At 41.5% G+C, this 24,670-nt stretch overlaps 1 protein-coding gene across 5 annotated transcripts in view; it reads left to right on the top strand.

Annotated features, from left to right (window-relative positions):
• dlgap4b (discs, large (Drosophila) homolog-associated protein 4b) overlaps window positions 1–24,670 on the top strand; it is a 123,226-nt gene that overhangs the window by 28,416 nt on the left and 70,140 nt on the right. For all 5 annotated transcript variants that reach the window (XM_086198843.1, XM_086198841.1, XM_086198842.1 and 2 more), the window contains exon 2: window positions 10,935–10,998. The gene's annotated coding sequence lies outside the window, so the exon portion shown is untranslated. The remainder of the gene's footprint in view (window positions 1–10,934; window positions 10,999–24,670) is intronic.

Raw genomic sequence — 24,670 nt, 5'->3', positions numbered from 1 at the left:
ACATTGTATGAAAGAAGGAAAAAGTTACATAGAAACGTTTCAGAACATTTGAATACCTTCCTCGTCCTTGACACAATACAAGGTCAGAAGGAGATATTACAGGACAGCCCTTTATGTGTGCCTGAGGGTCAAGAAGGAAAGGGGAGGGGTCGGTATTCTAGTCAAACCAGGGTAATGGGACCATGAATCAAACACAAGAGAAAATAACCTCTGTGGCGGTGAAGCTGCCTTCTCTCACACACACACAATCTTTTTCATTCTTACTATTTTTTGCTGCACCCCCCATCCCCCCACCCCTCAGATTCTGCTCTCTACATGAGCATCACCTTGCTGAATGCCTGGATGCTGTCTCCATGGAGATTGTTAAAGGTCTCTTTGGCAAGGTCACAGAGGAAAGTCACCTAGAGAGGAGTGAGGAAGGCACCTTTAGAAAAACATAGTTAAGTGTTAAAAACAAGACATGGAGAAGGTGTGTAGCTGAAGAGCAGAAAATAAGAGGGAGGGAAAATAAAGGGTTAGGGTGTGCAGGATTGTGATTTGAAGAGCGATGGGAAGAGAAGAGGAGGCCGAGCAACAGGAAAGAGGAAGAAGAAGGCGGAGAAAACGGCGGGGGAAGGGTGCATATACAAACGAACAGCTCTGGCTTGTGTTGAGTCTGACATGTGCAATGAATATGGAGCAAGTCTAGCCGTCAAGTCCAACACACAGTCATGTGTGCACACACTGGTATGAATGAAGCACCAGGTTACCTGAAGCATGCGGCTAGGATAACGTAGCTTGACCCCACGTATATTAAGATAAGAAAAGATGACATTCACAATGTTGCAGCAGCAAAATGGATAAATTAACAATATAGAAATAAATGTTCCATCCATCCATTTTCTATACTGCTTATATGTTGAGGGTCGGGGGGGGGGGGGGCTGGAGCTTATCCCAGCTAACATTGGGTGAGAGGCTGGGTTCACCCTGCATGGTCACCTGGGGAAGTGAGGATCGAAAGCGACTCTTCAGTTGCTAGACGACCACTCAGCCTCTGAGCCATGCCGCCCCTAAACATAAACAATACAAGTAAAAAGTAATAAAAACAAACACTGTACACGAACAGGACACACAACAACAGCAGTTGCACATTGGGTATTAAAAATTGCACAGTTGGACAGTAATTAATGCACACAAGGGATGTGATTATATTCCAGCGCTGACAATAACAGCGGCATTTGAAAATAAACATCTGTATAATTTAAATAACGGGCGGCACGGTGGTGCAGTGGTCAGCACTGTTGCCTCACAGCAAGAAGGCTCCGGGTTTGAGGCCCGGCTCAAATACAACATCTAGCTTGGGCACGGGATCTTGTGGAGTCTGCATGTTCTCCCTGGTTCTCTCTGGTACTCCAGCTTCCTCCCATAGTCCAAAGACATCAAGAGGGGACGAGGCTGATTGATTCTCTAAATTGACCGTAGGTGTGGCTGTGATAGTGAATGGATGTCTGTCTGTCTGTCTCTATGTGTTGGTCCTGTGATGGACTGGTGACCTGTCCAGGGTGAACCCTGCCTCTCACCTGAAGGCTGCTGGGATAGGCTCCAGCCCCCCCACGACCCTTAACAGGATAAGAAGCAGAAAATGGATGGATGGATGGATGGATGGATGGATGATTTAAATAAAGCACATTGTATGATAATACTGTAAATCATACAGGATCAGTCACTATGAGGTTCAGTGTACCGATACTGTTTTGCACATGCAGACATGCTACAGTTTTAGTTTGATTAATTTGCTAGAAAAGAGGGAAATTCAATAAATGAGTGATCTATAGATGGATTAACCAGTGTCGTTGTTTTGTTCAGTTTATATAAATGCTGTCCAGATAATTTGTTCATCTCTGATACTGTTACAGCCCTCTTTCTCTTCCATTAGTAATGTCAAAGTTGTCGTCCTTGGTAAAGTTCACCTACTTTGAATCTTCCTGACTGCCGCCCCAGCCGTCACCCCCTACAGAGCGCCCTGGAGGTGGCCTTCGCCAGTGGACATGAATATTTTAGGCTGTCTCGCTCATGGGGATACACGGGCCATTCAGACCCCAGAGGGAGGGGCTGGCAGAGGGACACCCAGCAGGAGGAAGAAGCTGAGAGCTTACATGAGAGTGAGTGGGAACGATTGGAGAGAGCAAATGACAGACTGAGAGATAGAAACATTGATGGGGTAAATGATAGGCGGAGAAAATGATAGTGCAGTATGAAACAGAAGGTGGAGGAGAAGGATCGGCTGACGGAGGTGGCGCTTGTTTGTTTGTTGGATGGATTTTCTCTGGATTTGTCAGTATTGTAAATGTAGCCGTCGCAATAGAGTCTGACCAGTACGTAACTGATAATATTGGCATATAATAACTTCTCTCATGTAAGTCATTATTGGGGAAATACTGTAACTGTATAAAGGGTTTTTGTACAGGACACATTTCAGAAAAATGTTTTTTGATCATTTACAATTATTGAATTTCTAGTGAAGTTTAGTATTTCAGTGCACTGAGGTCATTTCAGAGTGTAAAGTTTATTTTTATCATGTAAGCTATCCTGCCTCCATTTAATGTGTTTGTCATATGTTTTTGATGGCTACATTTGAGGAATCCTTGCAAAAAGAATATTAGTTGATGGATCAGTTTTAGAAATTGATTATTCTCTCATGTTGGTTCCCACATCAGACCCAAACATCCAGTATCAGTTAAGCTGTAGTTATTACACTCAAAGTGACGTTACAGTAACTTTAAAATGTCTTGCCTCCATGACAAGTGTTTCTAACCAGATTTGAAAGCTCAGATGGAGAAAATAAAAAGATAGCCTGATAGGTATAGATTTGATCAGAATTGTCTTACTTACTATGGTATTGGGCCCAAAATTCCTGAATCAGTCGGGTGCTATTATTATTGTTGGAAAACGAGTGAGGTGAAAAAGGGAAACGATTATCATGACAAACTATATTTATGAATCTGAAACTGTATTTGTTCAAAGGAGGAGTATTTTGGAGGAGCACCAGATGAGGACTCATGTCTTCTTGTTTGCCTGCTAATGACAGAGTGCTTCTCATCCTCTCGTCGTTTTGTCTGAGTGTGAAAGCGCTGCACTCACCAACTGTTGCTACGACTACAGCTGTTGCCACAATCGTGGTCATTACGGGTCGTTACCATAGCAAGGAGGTCCCGGGAGCAATCAGAGGGGAGACACTGCACCCGCGGTGATGTTCGATATGCGGAGGTTGTTCTTGGGTGCAAAGATCAAGCGCTTGTTGTAGTGACTCATCATTTAATGGAATAGAGATGCTAACACCAATTACCATTTCATCTTTTATTGGCTATGAGCCCATAAAACACAAGGCAATGACAAACAGCCAGCCAGAGTCAAACATGGATCTTAATGTCATAAAGCTCTTTGTGCATAGTTGATCCTCACGTATCTGTCACGTCTCAACCTCGCTGGGTCCGCATTTATGGACACTATAGCGGAGGCCTGATGCATTTGCCGCATTCTTCATAAAAAATTTGATCTCCAGAAATAAAGTTGACTGCTGAATGTGTTCAACTGTGCAGAAACTCTGACCTGTGGTTAGGGACTTTCTGGAGAGAGGGGAAATACATCATAAATATTAAAACCCTGCAGAGTTATTTTTGCTTGAGCTATGGAGAGTATAGCCCATGGACACCACTCAAGATATACAGTGAGACAACTCTCAAATCAAATATTCTTAATATTTCATCAGCGCTGTCCCAGCAACCCCCCCCACCCCCTCCCACAGAGTGCACAGGTCACTCAGTTTCATTGCAGGCTGTTAGCAAAAGACGTGAACAGTTGAGAGCTCCTGTGGTGCGATCAGAGTAAAGAGGCCAAAACTAAGTTGGTACAAGCTGCCTGATCGGAGAAAAAAAAACAAAAAACTTTAGCCTGGTTACATAAAAGAATGAAAAATAGATACTTAGCTTTGATAGTAAAATATTCCAATTTTAAACGGTAAATTTCGATGAAAAGTCATAATGATTGAATACAAATTGAGATTATGAGCTTAAGAAATATTAGTTCTGAGATGTAAAGTTCATTTGTTTAGTTTGATCCCCGTTAACTAATACAGAGCTGCAAGAAATTACATCAATAAAACTACAATGACTATCAGAGAAAAACTACAGAATTTAATAACAGGAAAGTCAGAATTATGAGACAAAATATGGAAATATGAGCGACGTTATTGTCACCCCCCATACTTTCAACTTTTCGTCGCATAATTATACCTTGTATGAGTTGATCTTATATTTTAAACATTTCAGCTCGCGACTATGGCTTAACCTGGGGCTATTTGATTATCAAAGTTACATTCTTATCTTCCTCATTTCCTTTACTGGCAGAAATGACCTTGCATTAAAAAAAACCCAGAGCATTCAAGTGATGTAAGTCGTGGAAAGAGGCACAAACAGGAGGCATCAACAGTTGCCAAGACTTCTCACGCAGAAGAACAGATGTGAACCTTTATCGTGGCATCATCGTCGTTCAGTTTTGTTATGTTGTTGTCTGGACCAACTTAGTGGACAAAATTACTCAGCAGAAATTGTAATTTTGTACAGCCTGGCACAGAATGCTGTACCTCAAAGCATCTAAATTGGAGCCAAATATGAGCAAACACCCACCCACCCACCCACACACACACAATACTCCAAAGCATGAATATTTGCCAGAAATGGACCAGCTGAAAAAAAAAAAAAAAAAAGTTAAGTATGCCAGAACTAGAAAAGTTATAGGGGGCAAAAACTGGAGCAGGAAGTGGAGCAGAAAAGTAGCACAGTTAGCAAATAAGTAAAGCAGTGAATCTCCTGTCATGTTCTCCTGGAGTCAGCTACATCTACCTTGTAACAATGACCAGGAAGATATTTTACCACCATAGCAATTACAGAAGATGAGGGAATGCTCGATGACCTCTGACCTGGAGGTTATAGCACAGTTTGATGACTCAAGATATCTAGAAGATTCTGTAATCCTGCATAGGACGGGTTTTTTTTAAAGTGTGAACATTATTTATTGGAGGCCACCGCCCCCTCCTCTCTCATTACTGATGGGGGGGCAGCGGGTAAATCCTCGACATCCAAAGTGGATTATGGGGCCACGACTCCCATGGTGCATCACTGTGGACTGAGTACATTCATGAAGATAAAGAACAGTGTGCAGATATTTAGTGTCCACATTGAAGAGAGAGCAGAAGCAGCGCGATTGTCATGTTTGTGTGTCCGAACACAGATTGAAGTGGAGTGTGACAAAGAATAAGATTAAAGACGGGAGCTCAGTGTTTGAAAGACGATAGCAGGAGACAAAACATCAGACAGATGGAAAAGGTGGATGAACATGTTTAATAAGAAAATTAATTAGATGTGGTGTCAAAACAGATAGACATTAGCTTCCCACCATTGAAATTAGACCTTCATAATTGCGTTGAAGAGGGGACTCTGACAAGCAAGGTTGAAATTTAATTCATTGGATTGCAACTAAATTCTACAGAGTTCTAACACTTAAAATTCGCTCTCGTCACTCAGTTTCAGTCGAAACTTTAAAACACATCTGGTTTTAAGGAAGAGCAGTCAAGTGCAGAACGACAGAATGTTTCCTCCTCCGACATCTTTTCAAGTGATTTCAACAACGAGCAGTCGGAAATAGTTGCAAAAGTTTCTGGACTTGATATTTCAAGCTGAACATCTTCAACTGTAGCCAGCGTCCGCTTCGAAAATCACGATCAAACTATCGCCCACCTTGTTTTGCTATACATGTTTACACACGCTGCAGATGGCAGGCTCCTCAGTAGACCACACACACCAAAAATGACTAATTCAGAGGGTGTAGAGCTCATAAAAAGCATTCTAAAATACCTTCAACTTGAAATTCAATATCTGACTGTCTGTCTGTGTGACTCATATCCTATTTTGTTTCAAATCATCTCTCAATACTCAACCCACAAAAGGGGGAAAATAGTAGAGACCAGTCGCCTTTGGCGGTGCTTTTTATGGTCTCGCTGTCAAAATATGCTCGATTACAGCAGCCATGCAGTTAAATCTTTGACAACTTTGTTGAAAATCATTGTTGACCAAGAATGTGACAGCTGAGTCGTTTTCTTTGAGCCCGGCCAACTGCGTCCTGTTATCGCTGCTGAATTTAATGCAGCCAGAATCACTACCTACATATTTCTCTGTTTCATCTGTCAAACAACCAAGTGAGTATGAAAAAAGTGGTTTTATCATGGCCCATTTGGCGGCATTCATTCTGAAACGGGCACAGCAAACTTAAAATGAATCATTTACAACCACAGGCATGTTTGACAGAATCAGCTTGATTTCAGGTGAGTGACAGCAGCTGTTATGTCTACAGGCCAGTACGGAAATGTATAAATATATATTAAAAGTTAAAAGTATTAAAATGTCATGATTCACTGTGAATCTGCTTTTCATTCCTCCTTCCTGAACTGAATTTGAAATGTGAGAATTTAATAGTTTGAAATTTAGATCCAAACTAAAAATTCCAGTGTCAGATTTTTCTATTTAGATTCAGTAGTCGTAGTAAATTTAAATGAAAAAGTCGAAATATATGTTTCAAATTAAGTTTTTAAGTTGCAAATTCTGATCTCACTGACACATTGTTCTGCCCATCTTGGGAGGAGAGTAGAATGGATGCTCGATGGTGAATAGAGGAGCGGCTGTGTGGCCTGTATCGAGGCGGTTTGGTCCGGCTCACAGTGACCACCTCAGACAGCAGAAAGTGTGCCACAGGAGAGCTTACAATACAGCAAACGAATGTTGCTTTAGTGTTTCCCTGCAGCATTCAGGCATCCCGATTAGTACTTATTGTTACTATTGGTGCAAGTCATGCCCCCGAGAAACCAAAACAGCGTGAGGCACAATGAAGGCTTTAGCTCACGAATGGGTAAAGTAGGTCTGTGGTTGACCTCTTCTGAGAATCTACTCAGGACACTTATCGTAGCTTAGTCAGTAGAGATGTTTTTCTTCCCTCAAATGACCCAAAAAGCAGTTTGTTCCCATTTTCTTCTTGAGAAGACAAAAGAAGAGAGAGGCTTTATTTGGCCATTGCTGTCACAGATATTCCAAAGAGCATAAAGCTATGGCTGCTTCTCCTATTATCCCGCTTCTGTCACTCGCTGCTTTCGCCTGTGTTTTCAACAAATATCCTCCAGTCTACAAACCAGATTAAAACAAAGGTAAATTTTACAATAAGCACGGAGAAAATGCCTTTGTCTGATCACTGCTGCTGGCCTTCTTGGTTCTGTTGGAAATTGTTTCAGCACAAACAATGCAGAAGAAAAATCAAGTGTCCAAAAAAGCTGACTGCTTTCTACTCTCGAATGAAAGACGCTGAGTAAATTTCCTCTGCCATTTCCTCTTCTATTCATTTGATCACCATACAAAATGGATGGATGAAAATGGATATAAGCTAACAAAGAAAGCACTTGAGGCAGGTAATATGCTCCCTGTGTACTATTCACCCTGATCCTATTTTTCTGCGCAATTAAAGCCCAAATAATCATCATCACCCTCCCTTTTACTAGAGCAAATGCCTTATGTTGGAGGGGCTGAGCATGTGTGATACGAAAAGAGGCCTTTGCCTTTTGGTTTTAAGATAACCTTGTATGTGCTGCTGGGATAGGCTCCAGCCCCCCCCCCCCCCCCCACACACACACACACACACACACACCAGGATAAGCAGTAGAAAATGGATAGATGGATATCTTTGTACGCCAAAACAAGGGTTTTGTTTCTAAGAAATAGACCCTGAGAGCAACATAGCCGGAAAAGAGGATAAGGCTCAAGATGGAGCCTTGAGGGACCCCACAAAACAATGAATATTTGCCATACCCTATATATACAGAATATGGTTTATATCTCTAGAACAATATATATATCACAATACAGTACAATTTGCTCTGCAAGTTTACTTAGGAAATAGTTTAAAATAACAACCCAGTATGATGCCACTTATTTTTTTCTTTTATTTGGAACATCATATTTGGGTTGTTGGTCTGCTTCCTCTCTTCATTTACAATTTTATTCTGGTCTGTTGTGTTTGCTCATATCATGATAGCTTGTGGACTCAGATCACACAAGAGAACGGCTCTAGATCACTTCAGAATATAACTCCTACTGTATCATCAGTATTACTAAATCCCTAATAGTGGACACACTCCATCACATCACTCAAATATGTTTGTTGATGAAAGGCTCCTTTTATCACATCTCAATGTTCAAAGCCAGCAATCAGATCTAAAAACCACCAGGATAGCCTGAGTCAACAGTCAAAAGAAGATTATTTAAAAAAAAAAAAAAAATCGGTCTCAGTATTTCTACATGAAAGCCAGAAATCAAGAAATGCTGTTATCCAAAAAAAAGAAAGCTACATGTAACTTTCAGATGGAAAAGTATCTTATGAGCCTGCAGTTCAGACAGAACACGCAGTTCTTTTCACATTACTAAATAATAATAAAGTTATAGTGATTCTACAAATGACTGTCAATGAATGCACTGTATTTTAATAAATGAAAGATGTTCAAAATGATGCATTCCATCCCTCCACTGTACAGGGTGCTCAGTTTTTATGCAAGTGCATGGACCACCAGGGTGAATCTTACCGTTGAAAGGCAGGCTTGTACAGTGCTTAAGAGTTGATGCGGAGGATTTGGTCCCATAAAATATTTTTTCATCTTGATCTTGTTTGTAAATTGGCCTCATTACTGTGTCAGTCTCATGAATACAGCAGACACATTTGGTTATGGCTGCAGGCTGCCGATTCTGCTTTGGGCCCCACTCGTATCCTGCCAGACGGCTCGTTTGGTTTGAACACATTCACTCATATGCAAATAGGGTCAGAGGGAAAATGCTGACCATATAACTGACCTCTGGCTAATGAAAGATGAACCTAGTGATAAGGCCCAAAATAATGCTAGGGGAGTAGGACGGCAGCCTTTTAGCCCGTATCGGAGCCCCGCAGGGAGGTCTGGCTTCTGTAATCAAGCAGAGGTCAGGTAGGGGTCAGCTCAGGTCACCAATCAGTAGAGGTTCTCTGAGAAGCATCATCCAAATACTGATTCTCACCAGGTGGAGAAGAATAAAACAACAGGGCAGCAACCTCCTGGTGTTAATGGATTTTTCTCCTTTAAACACAACAGCCTTTATAATAATGCAATATGCAATCTCTGCCAGCCTCACATTTAAATAGAAGACAAAAAGAAGAAGTCAGCTGGTTGTTTTTACTGTGGCATAGTCACACTTTCATCAGCATTGTTTTCTGAAGTCTTCTAACATCTAACGTGAGTCCACTTTAAACTCCAAAGTACAATTTCATCTTGACTTGACTAGAACTGCACCATTACGTTTCAGTAGCAAAAACGCTTCAGATACCGTTTGATCGATGGGTTCTAACTAGGCTTTCTACATTTCAGTTTACCTGCGACGCGGGATATATAAAGACATTCAAAAATACACAATTTAATCATCAAGAACAAACATTTCCCACATTGTATGATGAGGCTGAGGACTGGATAAGCTCCTCTCGTGGTTTGAGTCGGCTGTTCAGCCTAAGTCCAAATAAGATGAGTTTAGTTCAAGAATTTGATGAAAACCGATTGGCCTAAAAAAAGCAAGTGTGACATGAAGTGGAACCTTGAGTGCATTTCACTTTATAGCTCGTGGGAAGTGAAATGCTATTTTAAGTGCAACAAAACAAATGCATGGATTGCAAAATATTTTATGATAAATAAGATAATATTTAGCAATGCAGTATCTATTGCGTTGCATAAATATTACACTTAATGTGTCTAAATTCTTTGCATTTGATTCCCAGTTAATATCTTCAAATTGTGTTCAACTTGTTTTTAATTTGAAACAATGGGAAATGCATTCTTTTTAAATTTATAGTGAAGACAAGGAACATGAATGTAAGGCCTTACTTAAAAAAGATGTACATTTTTACCTCTAAGTATTTAAAACAGGATTCTGTCTCCCTCAGAAAAGCAGGTCTTTCTCAGCTGTTTTAACTTTGATGCTTAGAACATGTGAATTACAGTCACCTCAACCTAGAAAAACCAAAAACATTCACTAGTCCTTCTTATACATACAAATGCAATATAATTCTTAGTGAACCAAAGTCATCGTGAGCCAAAAGAGAGACATCACGACATTTGAAGATGTTTTTCCTTTATTTATTCATATTATATTTGATAGAACACTAACATAACCAGACTTTCACTAAATAATCCCAGAATGTTGTATTTTCTACTGAGAGCAAAAGGAATGTCTGGTATTTGGCTTGAGGTTCAAGTTGCTGAACAAAGAATTATGCATTAAATTGTCAGTCAACTTCGGAAAGGTCTTGTCTGGACATTTGATGAGAATGTGTTCTGTTTGCATCATACAGATCTTTGTCACCATAAACTCAATCATCTACAAGTGATATTTGATGTTGGCTGCAACAGTGACCCAAAATAAGGTCTCTTTCGCTGCCCTCCTGTTTCAACAGTCGTCATAAAACTGGTGAAAGAAGAAGATCCAAAAGTCATATGAGGGAAGAAATATGTTTCTGCTGATTTATGATATGGTTTCTTAGCTTTTTACTGGCTCAGGAAGAAATGTCCTTATCTAATCTAAGCCTTCAATTGGAATGTTTTATCGGTAAAGATGTGCTAGTGGACAAATTTCTTCAAGGTAACTGATTTAGCGAGGAAAGACAAGTTGGACATTTGCTTCATTTGTCAAGACAGAAAGACCTTTTGAAGTTAATGAAACGCGTTGACAAAGCCTATAAAACTCACCTGCAAAGACTTTCAAGGGCATCAGATGACTTTTTTAAATACGATAAATGTGTTTGATTTGTCCGGATTGTTGAGGCTGACGTGTGTCTTTGTGTTGCAGGATTTATTCTGCTCTGAGCTCTGCTCCTGTCGGACCTCAACAGCTCTCCAGTCCATCCACCAAGGTAGAGTAAATCTGGACCTTTTTGTCTTTCTCAAGCCCTTAAGGGAAATGATTGTCTGTCTACATTTAATGCTCTCATTAGCATCTCCCTCCCTGTTTCTACTCTTGTGTCAAGACCAACAGCCAGTTGCTAATGAGGCAGTAGCCTGCTTGATGTTGGTGTTGGATAAAATGAAATGATAGGCGACTGAGACGCAGGGCGTCTTGACTTTGTCTACCGTACAGGCATCCTAAAGGCATTTACACTGAACGCAGCTGCCAGACAAGGGGAAAGAAAGCATGAAGCTGTGGGAGGCACAACTTGCTCAAGCTAAGAAATCTCTCAGGGCTTTTGTTTGCTGAGGCCGAAGACTGATCGGAATTGAAATGCCAGTGTATTTGATTTGAAATAGTTGGAATGTAACATGAGTACATAAGTGTGAGTTGTTCTGTGGATGAAAGGGCAGATTTTGGCGTGCAGCGTTGCATGAACAATGTTACCCTCAGAGCATACAAGCACTGATGGAACATAGCCGCCATGCTCAGCATCATGAGTGTCCTCTGTGTTCTTTCCTGAGGTACGAATGATTTCACACTGGATTAATTTCATTCCAAGCACAAATCACTGCTCTATCCATAGGAACCAACTGAGGCTTATATAAAGCTAGGTGTGCTGTAGAAGAACACGCTCGAGGAAATATCTTGAGCATCTCTTCTGGTTAAACGAGTGGGAGAGATTATTGACTGTGAGATAAGAGTCAAATTGAATATAACACTTAAAAGATACAGGACGCGACTGTGATCCTCTCTCGTCTGCAGAGCTGAACTGTTGTTTTTTTCAACCTGCTGTACTGTAGGCGGATGTCACCCAGCCTTGTGGTCACAGAAGTTTCCCAAAGACATTTAAACAGTCCTTTCCTGCTGTTTGAATCATCTCCTCTTATCAGATGCTCTACATGTACTGTATTGTCCATCCAGCCTCACAGCAAGGAAGTTCCGGGTTCGATTCCCGGCTCCAGCACGGGATCTTTCTGTGTGGAGTCTGCATTTTCTCCTGTTCTTGTGTGGGTTCTCGCTGGTACTCCAGCTTCCTCCCACAGTCCAAAGACATCAAGAGGGGACGAGGCTGATTGATACTCTAAATTGACCGTAGGTGTGACTGTGAGTGTGAATGGTTGTCTGTCTCTATGTGTTGGCCCTGTGATGGACTGGTGACCCGTCCAGGGTGAACCCTGCCTCTCGCCCGTAGCCGCAGGGATAGGATCCAGCCCCCTCCCCTGCGACCCTTAACAGGAATAAGCGGAAGAAAATTAATGGATGGATGGATACACACACACACACACACACCAATGTAAATGACAACATCACCACACAGTACAGAAACAAGTCTTGTAATAGATAGGAGACATATAATATACACACACACACATAGTGAAGATGGATGTGTTTTCATGGTAGCTTTGAGATTCTCCTCCTCAGATACACCTGGATGGTCCATGAGGAACATCTGTGTGTGCGTGGAAGAGACACAAAAGTAACACAGGAAGACAAGTACTTATTACAAAGTGACTCACACAACCCGCGCTCAATAAGCTGAGTAATAATGAAGACAAAGAAGGACAAACTTGGGAAAACCTTTTCGAGTCATGAACACATTCAGCAGCCACTTTGGTGCAGCCCTGATGTTGAGGTTTTATATTGTCTTGTTCGCTGTGATTCCTGCCTGAAAAATATGACTCTTATGATAGCTGTACTTTCACAACAGTGAAAGTAGTAGTTGTAGTAGTAGTAGTAGTATATGAATACTACACTGTGTACGCTATGTGTAACTGCTCATACGTATGAAGTTGTCAATAGGATTTAGCTGCTCCCTCCAAGTCAACTACTTCTTTGCAACAGGAGCTTTACCTGACTAAAGTTATTCAGTCTGACAGAAACGTACATATTTTAGCAACAGACATCTTTTTTACACGCATTCTTCGTTATTCGCGATTCGACAAAGTAGCAACATAGTGATGCTAAACTGCTGCTGTTCTTAAGAAAAAGGTCGGTGGAATCTGGTTTGGTCTGCTGGTTCTGCTCTGCCAGCTCCCTCGATGTACTTGGGCCAGACCTTTTCCACTCCCAAACAAGAAAAGGAAGATTGTTGATGATGATTTCGCACTGTGAAAACGATTGTAAATGCTGACAGGATGGACCGTTTATCGAGAAGGCCTTTCATTTGATTTGCACTACTATTTCAGCCCACTTACAGACAATTTAAATCAATGAAAGATGGTGCACTAAAGTACAAAACACAATCTAATCCCATATTTATTGGATTCTCTCTCATAGTTAGATTCAGTAAATGCAAAAAAAAACCCAAAATAGTAAGAGAATGCAGTGTGACTAGAACAACTGATTTAGGATCATGTTCCCCTCATCTTGTCATGATTTACAACGTACTAATGCAGAGAAACTCGCAGAGAAAGGAACTGTTTCTGAAAAGAAGTGCTCTGGTGAAGCATAACTCTAGCAGTGATTCCAGGTGGTGGTTCTTTCAGGCAGGGTGAAGCCTTCACCATCGCAGGGACGATGGAGTCCAAGAGTTCAGCCGGGGCCACTTAGGTCTGGGTGCAGCCTGTGCTTGGGGCTCGCCAGAGAGGGACTCCCTCCACAATTACCGCCGTGCCTTTGGGGATGGGACACACATTGTGGACACACCTCTCCACACAACAGTGTTGCGTTCAAACTTAGAAACTTAAAATATAACATAGCTTATTTTGGTCATTCTGCCCACATGTGGTGTGTGTGTGTGTGTGTGTGTGTGTGTGTGTGTGTGTGTGTGTGTGTGTGTGTGTGTGTGTGTGTGTGTTCTCAGCATTGCATTAACATGGTTTAATCCTGTGCATGGCTTATTGGATATAAATCCCTCCCAAAGCTTCTAAAGCTCCTGCCTTTTTATTTCTGACGCTACCTTCACGTTCCTACTTCAACCCCACGTGACAGTACTTTACTGGGAAAGACTCAAAGAGTTGATTCACTTCTTTTTATCAGTTTCACTTGACATACCTGACAAACAGATTTACAGAAACTGAATGAAAAGCAGATTTCAATCTCAAACTGCAGTCGCTCGACCGCCTCATTTTATGGAGGTGTAACTGAATATTATTATTATTTGAATATTGATTAAATAATTGCTTCATTTAAAAAAATTTTTTTTTTTACAAATTTAAAAAATATGACCAAAAAAACTATTAAAAAATTGCAGTTTAATGACAGAATACCTGTGTAGAGTCAGTGCCGATGAGACTGTTTGAGAGTTTTTGACATTCACTGCACGCCCGTATTGCTTTTGAAAGAACGCAGAGCAGCTTGTCTAGTCTGTGTGAGTGTGATTATCCATAAAAATAGACATGCCATGTCATCATCCATCATGTTTCACTGCAGACATCGTCATGTTCCAGTTAGGGAGGCGTCCCCTCGACCCTTTGGATTATATCTCTTAGTCCGTTTGATGCAAGTGTATATTTCAGATGTTTCAAACCTCTCATTGTACCTAAAAGCAGCGTTATGTATTTTTGTTTAGCAGTGGCGCCCTCCGCTGATAAAAGTGGTGGATTACAAAAAAACTGGTGCATTCAAATCTGTCACTTTGATAGGTTGTGAAACATCTGAGTAGGACAGAGGGGAACAGAAACCTAACATGAGGTCAAAGTTTCTACGATGACATCCTTCATGCTAACGGTTGATCACATTAATGTGACGGTCGGGACTCAGCAGTTTTTACGCTGCTGGCCAACCGCTATGATTATACTGACTGAGAGATGATCAGTAGGTAGGGGTCTCATTTCCCTCCTTTGCTTCCTCTTCGCTTCCTCCGTGGATGTCTATGCTGATTCTGAGCTCGTAGTGGTGTGGTCTATGTGATACCCGGAAATATGCAGCATACCCACTACAGCTCCAGAATGTCAGTATACCCACTTAAAACTACAAGGACACATACAAACATAGTTTCACAGGATCACATGAGCCCTGATGTGAAAACCTCCCACAGGAAACAGTCACACCCTGAAAACATTGCACCCATGCATGAGTGGTGATTAGAGTGGTGGTTTGAGGTGTTGGTCTGGGATGTGTACATGCGTGGAGGGAGGAGGTGGTCATAGTCATCCCAGTATACTCGCTGCTGCAAACTAGGCCACTGTGAGCTAGCTTTTGGTACCTGAAACCAGTACTGCAAAGAACCAGGAGTTCTAGACAGACATTCAAGACTTAGAAACGGGATGAAAGCAGCAGTAGTTTTTATCTTCAAGGTAGCTAATCATCAAGTGTTTAATTTATATGCTGTAGATATACTGTGTCATTAGGGATCTCTACACTATGTGCTGTGCTTTTAGAGTGGAGCTCGGAGGTGTGGCTGTCTAGTCACTGAATGAGGGCTGTCGCCATCCCCACTTCCACCAGAGACTGACAGTGTCTTTGAGAAAGATATGGAACCAGTAATTGAATCAGAATCAGAATACTTTATTAATCCCCGGGGGGAAATTCTGTTGTTACAGTTATTGAGCTCTCGAAGTACGATAAAGTAAAGTATAAAGTTACAAATTACAATAATTAGAAAGTGCAGACTTTAAGAAATAAGAATAAGATAGTGTAAGAGTAAGAATAAAATAAGAATAAGCTTAAACTATTTACAGAGCACAGAAGTTATCTTTTTTAATTAAATTTTTTAATTGACCCTGATTAGTAGGTTGGCACTATGTGTGTGTGTGTGTGTGTGTGTGTGTGTGTGTGTGTGTGTGTGTGTATCAGGCAATATTTTGAAGTGCTTTGAGTAGCACTGAGGTAGACTACAGTTCATCTAATTTGGTCAACAGACTGTTTGCAGCTTTGTGTTCCTGTCAGACATGACACTACCTTATGCCTGGTATTTACAAAATGTCAGCATGTAAACAAGTGGAGCAAAGCAAGTGTTTGTTGAAACAACTCTTGCCTGATTCCCCTGCCTTTCACTATTGTGTGTTTACCATCTGCAGCTCTCACAGTTCACATCATCCATGACAGGAATTGAACACAAATGGAAAAACAAACGTTTGACGGTGTAAATGACTATTTTCTGCTCTTCAACAGTATTTTGCCCTTTGGAAAGAGAAAATTAAATTCTGCTGGTTCCTCTTTTTGTCCTCATTATTAGAAATGTCTGATGGGCGGGGGGGGGCAAAATGAATGTCAGGATAAATGTGTGCTATTATTATCATGTGGATTATATTTTAATAACTTCACTACTCAATATCAGTATCTGATAGTGTAACCTAATTAATGTGACCAAGATAGATGCTTTAATTCCTCAGGTGTGATTAAAGTACAGAAAGTATAGTTTCAACATTAGGATGCCTTAAATATCAGTCCTGTATATATATTTTTTGGGGGGGTGGGGGCTTGTACAGGTTCCAATAATATAGATGAAACCTTTACTGCATATTGGAAAATATAAGATGTCATCAGTATGTTAGCACTGCCTAGTCAATGTTTATGAAATCCTCCAAAAGCTACTGGAGCATGCTGGTCTTCTCACCACCTGGTTTTATGTGGAAATCATTTCAAAGATGAACGCCTCCTGTGAAGGTCATTTTTCTGCGCAAGTAATTTATTTATAAAGTCCGTCCCACAGTTGGTGACTTTTATGGATATCCCCGTGATATGGCGTCTCCATGGCTTATTTTTAGCACCACTGAGCTAGAAAGATAAGTTGTATTTCTCAGTGAGATTTAGCTGCAGGATGACCTCAGCATTGTACTGACAACCGCATCACAATATCACACTGAAGGCGACAACACAGCTTTCCGGGAGCAACTCTGTCCCCCCCCCCCCCCCCCCCCAACGCATGAATTTGTTTTTACTGTTGTTTTGATACCTGACTTATTCCACCACCCCACCCCCATGCTATTGCATTATTCAACAGGGAGCTGAGTTTTTGCTGCATGTAATGACAGCCAGTTGAAGAGGAGAAGCACAACGATTTCACATCTGAGAGCTGCTGACAGAAGGAGCCACATCCTGTCATTCTCACTGAATGCTCCCCCTCTGCGAATCTCTCTATGATGTCTCACTCCCGCTATACTCCTCGATTCCTCCCTTTCTCCCCCTGTACTCAATAGATACTCTTTCTTTCTATCTGATGACTGCTCAGTGTTTTTCCCCTCCAATCTGCGAAGCCATCTGGTCCTCTGGCCACAGCCTGGCTCTCTCTCTCTCTCTCTCTCTCTCTCTCTCTCTCTCTCTCTTGCGCTCTCTTTCTTGTGTTCTCTCTCTCTCTTGCGCGCTCTCTCTCTCTTGCGCGCTCTCTCTCTCTTGCGTGCTCTCTCTCTCTTGCGCTCTCTCTCTGTCTCTCTCTCTTGCGCGCTCTCTCTCTCTTGCGCGCTCTCTCTCTCTTGCGCTCTCTCTCTGTCTCTCTCTTGCGCTCTCTCTCTGTCTCTCTCTCTCTCTCTCTCTGCAGTATCTTTGAATCCGTTTGACAAGATTAATAAGAGTCAACAGCAGACAGATATAAGCTGCTCATTTTGATCACGGGGAGGAGATGCGTTCAACACTGGTCATGAGCAGATGAGCAGGCTTTCATCCACGCTGACAGCTGAGCGGGCTAATCAAAGAGAGCCATGTGCAAAATAATCCCTCATCATTCTTATGTGATGTTGGCCTGACGTGTAGACATAAAGTAGAAAATATGACCTCGGTTATCCTCCAGACAGCCAGAATAAACTTCACTTAGTCTAATGAACACGATGCCACGGCAAAAAATCTGATGCGACGTGGACGCTGAAGTATTTTGTCTGATACTCACTCTTGAAATGTACTTCTCTACATCTGCTACATACAATGAAAGGGGGAGGGGGGAACTAGTAGATAACTTTCAAAATGTCACCTAGTGCAAATTACTTGTCACTGCTATTTAAAAGCAGTTAGTTAAATTACAACACCACCGTTTGTGGAGAGTAATGAGTTACATTGCTCTTGTTTTACTTTCCCCAAAAGAGGCACACAAGCACAATGAGACATTGTAAAACCTCATTTTTGATGGCGGTTCAGAGCAGCGGTATGACCCAGTAACCGACATTTGATCCTGGTCTCTATCTTCAACACCTTCTGTCATGAGCCTCTTCTCTTCTCCAGCTTCAAACAGCTGGACCAAACCAGAGAACGTTCATCTCTGTTGCTTTTGCTCGCCCGTACCCTCGCTCCGCTCTGCCCGCCTGCTGCCAACGTCTCTTTCGGTGGTGTTTTGGTGCGAGACCTCTCCAGGGACCTCTCCAAGTCACTTGTGCTTTTTTTCCGACGCGAAGAAGTCCCCCTGGTTCAGATGTTTAATACACTGGACGGATGTGTATCTGTCCTTTTCTTTGGTGAGCTCAAATTATTGTAATGTCAGGAGCGTCTCAATCAACCACATGACTTAATTAAAGATAGAACCGCCAACATTCATCTTGCATGGTAACACGGAGCAAGTTACTTTGATAGCAACTGTAAAAATTATTTCTGAAATTCTATTGGTTATTGGTCATTTTAGCGTGTTACAACTGAAGGTCATGCATAACTAACTGTATATATTATTTTGAAAAGTTCCTTTTGAGTTATGTATACAAAGTCATGATGAATGGTCGATGTAATTGGAGCACATGTTATGTAACAAGTTGGCCATTGGACTTCTCCTGACTGGAGTTGAATGTGGGTCAGACATTTCTCTAAGTTAACAGCGTTTAGAATAAAAGAGCTCTACTGCTGGCAGGGCAGAACTGTTGTAGTTATTCATCATGCTGACACACTTCTGTGCTCTGGATTTCCTTCATTAAGAGTACAGAGAGTGTTAAAAATCCTCCTCTTGCTCAAAGTCTCTTTAATAGAAGATTAAAAATCAGCACAGCACTCCTTCAACACGAGGAGCAAGCAACTGTCAGTGTGTTTGCTGGGCAGCAGGGGGAAGAAATCCAATGATACAGACTTTGTAATAGAAAAGAGACTGAACTGTTCAGGGTCACTTTTGGGCAAACATCCAGACAAGCAGCAGGTCCAGACAGGAAGTCCAAAATAGGAATGCACCCGTCTGACACTGATACTGAATATCACTCTGATACTGACTCAAATAGCTAGACGGCGCATTGCTGACTGTGGAGCTGGGACTTAGGACCAGGAAGGGCTGACTGCTGTTAACAATTATGCTGGCTCATGTCCGCTTTGTAAAATGGACTCCGTCAGTCTTTGAGAGGCTTCTGAGCAGTTTCATGAGAGTTAATTTCAAATGAGCGGGAGAGGAAATGTCACTTAAGGTTGAAATAAATGTTTGGGGAAGTATTTATTTTGATTTATGTAATTTGATGAATGCAAGAGGACACAACATTGTTCAAAACACATATTTGCTTTCCGATGAGTTCTCACATTTTTTCCACATTCAAAATAAGCTGTTTTGATCGTGCAACGTCCAACCAGTGATGGACACATTGTGTCTTGGTATTACACAGTGCAGGGGCTTTTGCTGTGCAGGGTCCACCTTGCAGAGGGCATCAGAGAAGGTGCTCGGTAGCTTGAGCTTCTGCTCCATGTTCCTCAACGATGTAGGTAACCTCATCTGACCCTAGAACAGCAGAAACAATTGCAGAGTCCATTCAGACACTTTGCCCGGTTGTTATTTCCTGGCGGAAGGCTTTCAGCCGCAGGGACTGGGGTTGTGCTGCTTCTGAAGCCTCTCAGGTACACAGCTATGCAGGGGGGCCTGGTGGCAGGGCAGAGCCAGAGTGAGCAGGGGCCGAGGCATTAGGTCTAACAAGCTGTAGCCATCCTGAGTAAAAACCAGCTGCATGTTCAGCTTACAAACGTACAAACTGCCAGTTGTAAAGCCTCACATCCCTGAGAAAGCATGGGTGTGTTTGAGGCTGTTTGACTGAAGGACCTGACGCCTCACTGATCTTTATTTTGCTCTTTTTTGAAGTGGATTTAGATTGTTTTCAAGTGTTAGTTGAGCAAACCAACTGTACCACAGTCAGAATGTTTTATTTCCAAGCCTCACTCTTACAAGAATAAGCCCGAGGCGATTTGACCCCCCCCCCCCCTCCCCCAAAGATGAAGCAGGGTGTTCTTGAAACAGCATTATCGGTTTGACGCAGCTCAAACACGCTCAATCATTGTCGCCGCCAATATTTTTTGGAGGTTGACTGTTAAATTTCTCTGCTGTGCTCCTGTAATCTTGGAACATTTTGGTGACCACCTCTCACGATTAGCCTTTTGTTCTTGTTTTTAACTGATTTCATTGTTGTTTTCATTGTTTGTTCATGACATCAGGACTGTTTTTTAGATGTGAATTTCTCCAACTGAGTGTGCTGGTGCCTTTTGCAGCTTCATTTTCTGTGCTTTGGTGCTGAAGTTAATAGACTGTGCTTGCTGCCCCTTATTTAGACACTTCGCCCTGAGTGTCTTTAGTAATATTGTGAACATTTATTTCATTTCTCCTTGTTCTAATTCTCTGCAGTGAAGCATAAATTCTCACCCACATTTGCCATGTGCACACTCATAGCTCACTCTCTCGTTTTGGAACATGGAGATTTGACATTCAAACTAAGCACCCCACGTTAATAACGTAACGCGCGCCCTTTGGCTGCGCCCAGGTAATTCACACACAACAGTAACATGATGATTCATGTCTGATTTTGACTTTGCTTTGGGTTTACTTGCCTAATTATAGTTTCCAAGGCTCCAGACACATCCTGCTCTTTAATTTTCTGCCACACATCTCCTAACCTCCTCTCACTCTGAAATGGCATTTTCTTTTTCCAGGAACCTAATTTATCCTGTGTGCTAATTATTGAGGTTGGCCTCAATTAAAGCAGTAATTGGACTGTATGGAAAACCTTAAATGCTACACTTTTTTTTTCTCTTTGTAATTCTACTGTAAAGACCTGGTGCTAAAAAAACAGATCCTTTGATGAACGTGCGCTGTGGTTTGTGTCAGATGCAGCAGTTGGTACTTCAGCTAAGGAGGCAGTGTTAAACCATTCGATCGATTTTGAGGTTGTAGTAGGACGTGGGGTTGTAGAATGGGCCCAGCAAGAAGCCATTCAATTTGGGGGCAGAATAAACATAGCACCAAATGATAGTGGAAATTCTTTTTCTTTTTTTTTTATACCTCTAATGTACTCCTTCAAGTGGAGCAGATCCACCTCAGATTTGGTCAAAAAGATATTTAGAACTTGGTGATGAGTTACTGTGCTGAGAGGACGTTTTTGTTGAATAACAGCAAACTGTTATTCCTGGATGCCATGTGATCTTTTGGAAACTTCACATTTCCCTGAAGACATCTTCAAGTTGGACTTCAGTTCAAGGTACCACTGAGCGGTTGAAAGGCTGATGTAACCAGCATCATTGAAATGTTTAGTCTGCAGGTGATGTACAGCAACATTATGAAGTTTGTGCTCTGTAGTGCTACCGAGTGGATGCAGGAAGTGATATTTGCACTTCAACCAGACGTGGCTGCGTCACCTTACGGCTGCGGCGACTGAAGGTAATCGCATCCCTGACAATGCTTGCGTTTCCACCAGAAGCCTAGAAGCGACACATTTGCGGCATGTCGCAGAGTCTCGGCACTCTGTTTTGCAAAGACTGGCAAAGTCAATGCAGTCAATTTTCAAAATGAAACACGATGTGCAAACTCCCAATCAGAAAAACCGAAAAAGACACATCTGTAACCGCATTCTAACACATAACCCAGAACACCAAGAGACCACAGCTGAATCAGCAGAACCTGAGCAAGTTAACGATGCCTGCCAGGCAAAACACAACCATGGCTTCGCTCTGACTGTTTCTGGTTGTACATGAAATAAGGTCCACTGGACTATCCCAGTGTAAAATCATCTCACACAAGTCGTAAGATAAATGATCAATTGTGTTAATAGCCCCATATAATGTAGTCGTTCCTCAATCGCATACTGTCAGACTCTTAAAACCAGACAGTTTGGGGACCAGAAAATATTTTATGACTGTCTTTGGGCTCATCTTTTTCCTTCCCCTAACGTTCTTCCCACTATGATATTGAAATTATCGGTTGTTTGACAGATGATCCTAGCTGGTCCTTTTCTGCAGGGAACACTTTTTTAACTCCTTTTACTTGAATTTTTCTTGATAAGAATATATTTCTGTTTCTCAGCAGGAAAGAGTGTAACGTGCAGAACAATCTGTTCCTCCTGATTTTGGCTGACAAGAACAGCCAACAGGGTACATGTGTTGCTCGGAAACATCCCGCGTTTTCATTCTATATGAATTATTTGTTGTTGGTAGCCACAGTCGGGTATCAGACAGCGCTGTCCAAAAAAAAAAAAAAAAAAAGTTAAAAGAGGAAAGACATTTTCACATTTACTGAAGCTAGAGCTCAACTATGCTACCATTATTTATGTATCATTACCACATTTTCAGCTCAACATAATAGTGAGCACATTAACCTTTTCACTAAATCAGTTAGAGTAATGTATAACAGGAAAATATGGCCTCTGAAAGACTTATAGCCCATTATATGGAGCAAGGAGCATAATTTCTGTCAACTTGCACTAAAACGGAACAATTATGGCACCTTAACAAGTAGTAGAAGACCTGCAATTTTTATTAATGGAGAATTACATCACTTTAAGGCCATGTATTACTCCTCCTTGGGTTTCTTGTCATTTTGCTCAATCTGTCAATTATTTTCCTACTTCAAAAGTACACTGAAATCCCTTGAGGCTTCGAAAGCTCTTCATATCACATCGGGCTCACATCTTGAGTAACCTAATTTAGTTAACAAGGGACATTCTATGAAAAGATGTGAGTGAAAGGAAGCAAGTATTCCACACGCTCATTTACATAACTATTATGACGAGGGTGGTGGAAGAAGTTAATGACGGCTATGAAGGCTATTGTAGCCGCAAGCTCGCAAAGGCCTTTCCTTGGTATTTCCACAACAGTGATACGCTGATTTCCTCGCTGCGGTTGCCTGTCATGCATCACATACATGAGTGTGTCGCTGCTTTGTGTAAAATTGCTACATTACTGCAGACCTATAAATATAATTTCCCATCTTTTACTGCTTTATTGGCTCTATATTGCTGGAACCTGAGCGTGGTCTTTACAATGACGGAGTTTTACAGCTTGACAGGAGAGCAGTTCCCTGAAACACTGTAACAGCAGGCTGCTAACCTCCACGGCCCCTCAGGGAACCGGGGGTTTTAGAGGCTTTTTAACAAGGACGCAGGCATGTACAGGTAATGTTTCGTGTCACTAACTGAGACTCGCAGAATGTAGTGATGTGTGTTCATGCTTTTATCCTGAAAATTTATGCAGAGTTCATTTTAACCCGCAACACGGAGGTCAGAAATGGGAGAGACGTCATACCTGAGTTGACCGTCTTCCAATATGAAGTGAGGAAGTTTTTTTTTTTTTTAATACACACTGTAGTCTCAGCCTCTCAAAAGACCATTCGTTGGGGATTCAACAATAAATGCTAACATTTGACAACGTGCACAGATAAACTATGAACAGCATAGCCTGCTTTAGTTTTATCCATAGGGTTTTTATTTTCTCATCTTTCCTTTCATCTCACGATGACTGAGTTTGATTTTAATATTTTTTTTACAGAGCTGGTTTTTTCCCCAGATATTTTTTTGCCTACGTTCTGGCACGGAAAAAAAAAAAAAGTGTGAAAAATGAAATTTGTGGCTGTGAGGAAAAGTTAAACGGAATTTCAGAACAGTTTAACACCCTCTCCCACTCTCTGGGTTATTCCAACCAAAAATATGTCTAACAATGTTAAAAAGAAGTGTAAAATATTTCTGTGAATCCCGTAAGTCTGATCAACACCAAAATTGAATGGGTTCTTCCTGGGCTCATTCCATCTGTCCACCAAGTTTAATAGAAGTCAACCGGTAGTTTTTGTGTAATTTTGCTTTCCAGACAGACAGGCAGTACTTAATACCTAGTGGACTCCTATCATAACTGAAGCATCTGATCCGACTGTGCAGGAGCTGCAGAAATCACCTTGACCAAGAAGCAGTCACATCAGTTTCTGTGCCACTTTATGTTTATTACTTCTGTTTGCTCCTTTTTAATTACATTACAACCGCTGATGCAAGTGATTGAAAGATAAAGCATGAAACAACCTCTCAGACAGCTATAAAAAAAAAAAATAATAATGGTTGATTTGTCAGACGTAACAGTTGCTGCACTAAATCATAATTTTAGGCAGTTTTAATTAATGAGCAAATTCAAGTGACAGCCATCATCACAAGGGATAGGGATGAGACCCGGGTCCTGAGAGAATCAGGTGTCAACAACCAAAAACCAGACCCCTCAACAAGGTCAAAGCTTATAGATTACTGCTGGCTTACCACTAACGGGACTAGCTAGCAGCAACGTACGCGCGGCAATGACAAGAGAGTAACGATTTTCTGCGCTTCAGTGGGGAAGTTCATTTCAGTTGAAGCTTGTCGCCTTTTGCTGGTACCTTTTTTCCAATATTTATGTTATTTATGTTGTGAATTTTCTCACCGTCAACCGTAAAAATTCTTTTCTGCCTCACACTACAACTCAGTCACTCTCACTATCACACCAGCGTTTTTACTCCTGTTTATGTGAGTTTAACAATGAAAAAAACTCCCCCAGCCCCCCCGCCGCCGTCTCAGGGTTGTCACCTGTATGTGTTA

This window comes from Aulostomus chinensis, chromosome 3 (assembly GCF_037954235.1).
Source record: "Aulostomus chinensis isolate RoL2024-O1b breed Wild chromosome 3, RoL_Achi_v1.0, whole genome shotgun sequence".
NCBI classification, from domain to species: domain Eukaryota; kingdom Metazoa; phylum Chordata; class Actinopteri; order Syngnathiformes; family Aulostomidae; genus Aulostomus; species Aulostomus chinensis.
Note: the sequence above shows the minus strand (reverse complement) of the source record. Positions and strands in the feature narration are given on the sequence as shown.